Raw genomic sequence first — 3,002 nt, 5'->3', positions numbered from 1 at the left:
GAAGACGGCGGTGTTTCTGGGTGTTGTTGATAAATTAGTTTTGCTTTGCAGAGTAGAGTTTTAACCTGCACTTACACAATATCATTGACGCACTGATGTCGGTTTTTGATGCAGTACCGCCTGAGGAAACAAAGGTCCGTAATATCATCGCTTACGTGCAGTGATTTTACAGACTGTAGATGTTGAAATCCCTAAATTCCTTGCAATAGCTCGTTGAGAAATGTTGTTCTAAAACTGTTCGACAACTTGCTTACAAATTTGTGACCCATAACCCGTGACTCATGCTCCAGTTAGTAATTTAGCATGGTAACTTGTTTGCCAATTTAGCAGGTGTACACCTCGCTGTCATATATTTTGGTATTTCACTAAGGCTAACTGTAAGCATGCTATAGTTAGCATCCTAGCACAATGCTATTAGCCTTTTCTACTTTTTGTTCCGCTCACATCCCTCATTTTTTTTGTTACTTGACGCTATCTGGTCAGCATGCTAATAACTGTTAGCATTTCAGTTAGCAATTCAAAATTCACACCAAATTTCTTCAGAAAATGAATTTTGCTGTTTTTTGAAAAAAAGCTGCTTTTTGGAGGTGCAAACTACAAAAATGGCCGCTGCATCCTTTGGTTTGTCAGTCTGGGGCGCTGTCACGCCAAATTTCTTCCCCCCGACAAAAATGTTCCCCCCGGAAGACATTTGGCGTGACAGCCCCTCTAATGCCTGAAGGACCCCAATGAGGGTGGAAGGACCTTAAAGCAGCCCACACAGCTGCCTGTTTTAAAATCATTATAATTGGCTGATTGTCATTGGTGAAAAATAACGGTGAGGAAAAAAATATTAGCATTCCAGCATGCTAACCTTTCAAGCTATTTTTGCTTCGCTAATTTTGCAGCTGTAACCCTTAAAAAGACTCATATAACTTGGTATTATCACGCCCTCTGTGGGGTCCTTCAGGCATTAGGGGGGCTGTCACGCCAAATGTCTTCCGGAGGGAAGGTTTTCGTAGGGGGTAAGAAATTTGGCGTGACACCTATCACGCCCTCATTGGGGTCCTTCAGGCATTAGAGGGGCTGTCACGGCAAATGTCCTCCAGGGGGGAAGGTTTTTGTAGTGGGGAAGAAATTTGGCATGACACCTATCACGCCCTCATTGGGGTCCTTCAGGTATTAGAGGGGCTGTCACGCCACATGTCTTCCGGAGGGAAGGTTTTTGTAGGGGGGAAGAAATTTGTCGTGACACCTATTACGCCCTCGTTGGGGTCCTTCAGGCATTAGAGGGGCTGTCACGGCAAATGTCTTCCGGGGGGAAGGTTTTAGTAGGGGGGAAGAAATTTGACGTGACACTTATCACGCCCTCATTGGGGTCTTTCAGGCATTAGAGGGGTTGTCACGCCAAATGTCTTCCGGGGGGAAGGTTTTTGTAGGGGGGAAGAAATTTGTCGTGACACCTATTACGCCCTCATTGGGGTCCTTCAGGCATTAGAGGGGCTGTCACGCCAAATGTCTTCTTTGGGGAAGGTTTTCGTAATGGGGAAGAAATTTGACGTGACACTTATCACGCCCTCATTGGGGTCCTTCAGGCATTAGAGGGGCTGTCACGCCAAATGTCCTCCGGGAGGAAGGTTTTTGGCGTAACACCTATTACACCCTCAATGGGGTCCTTCAGGCACTAGAGGGGCTGTCACGCCAAATGTCCTCCGGGGGGAAGAAATTTGGCGTGACACCTATTACACCCTCAATGGGGTCCTTCAGGCATTAGGGGGGTTGTCACGCCAAGTGTCTTCCGGGGGGAAGGTTTTTGTAGGGGAGAAGAAATTTGTCGTGACACCTATTACGCCCTCATTGGGGTCCTTCAGGCACTAGAGGGGCTGTCACGCCAAATGTCTTCCGTAGGGAAAGTTTTTGTAGGGGGAAAGAAATTTGGCGTGACACCTATCACGCCTTCATTGGGGTCCTTCAGGCATTAGAGGGGCTGTCACGCCAAATGTCTTCCGGGGGGAAGGTTTTTGTAGGGGGGAAGAAATTTGGCGTAACACCTATTACACCCTCAATGGGGTCCTTCAGGCACTAGAGGGGCTGTCACGCCAAATGTTGTCCGGAGGGAAGGTTTTTGTAGGGGGGAAGAAATCTGGCGTGACACCTATCAAGCCCTCATTGGGATCCTTCAGGTATTAGAGGGGCTGTCACCTCAAATGTCCTCCGGGGGGAAGGTTTCAGTAGGGGGGAAGAAATTTGGCGTGACACCTATCACGCCCTCATTGGGGTCCTTCAGGCATTAGAGGGGCTGTCACACCAAATGTCCTCCGGAGGGAAGGTTTTTGTAGGGGGGAAGAAATTTGTCGTGACACCTATTACGCCCTCGTTGGGGTCCTTCAGGCATTAGAGGCGCCGTCATGCCAAATGTCCTCCAGGGGGGAAGGTTTTTGTAGGGGGGGAAAAATTTGACGTGACACTTATCACGCCCTCATTGGGGTCCTTCAGATATTAGAGGGGCTGTCACGCCAAATGTCTTCCGAGGGGAAGGTTTTCGTAGGGGGGATGAACTTTGGCGTGACACCTATTACGCCCTCATTGGGGTCCTTCAGGCATTAGAGGGGCTGTCACGCCAAATGTCCTCCGGGGGGAAAGTTTCTGTAGGGGGAAAGAATTTTGGCGTGACACCTATTACGCCCTCATTGGGGTCCTTCAGGCATTAGAGGGCCTGTCACGCCAAACGTCTTCCGGGGGGAAGAAATTTGACGTGACACTTATCACGCCCTCATTGGGGTCCTTCAGGCATTAGAGGGCCTGTCACGCCAAACGTCTTCCGGGGGGAAGAAATTTGACGTGACACTTATCACGCCCTCATTGGGGTCCTTCAGGCATTAGAGGGGCTGTCACACCAAATGTCCTCCAGGGGGAAGGTTTTTGTAGGGGGGAAAAAATTTGACGAGACACCTATCACGCCCTCATTGGGGTCCTTCAGGCACTAGAGGGGCTGTCACGCCAAATGTCTTCCGGAGGGAAAG

The sequence above is a fragment of the Nerophis ophidion genome, linkage group LG01 (genome assembly GCF_033978795.1).
Source record: "Nerophis ophidion isolate RoL-2023_Sa linkage group LG01, RoL_Noph_v1.0, whole genome shotgun sequence".
NCBI lineage: Eukaryota > Metazoa > Chordata > Actinopteri > Syngnathiformes > Syngnathidae > Nerophis > Nerophis ophidion.
This window is presented reverse-complemented; position numbering follows the sequence as displayed.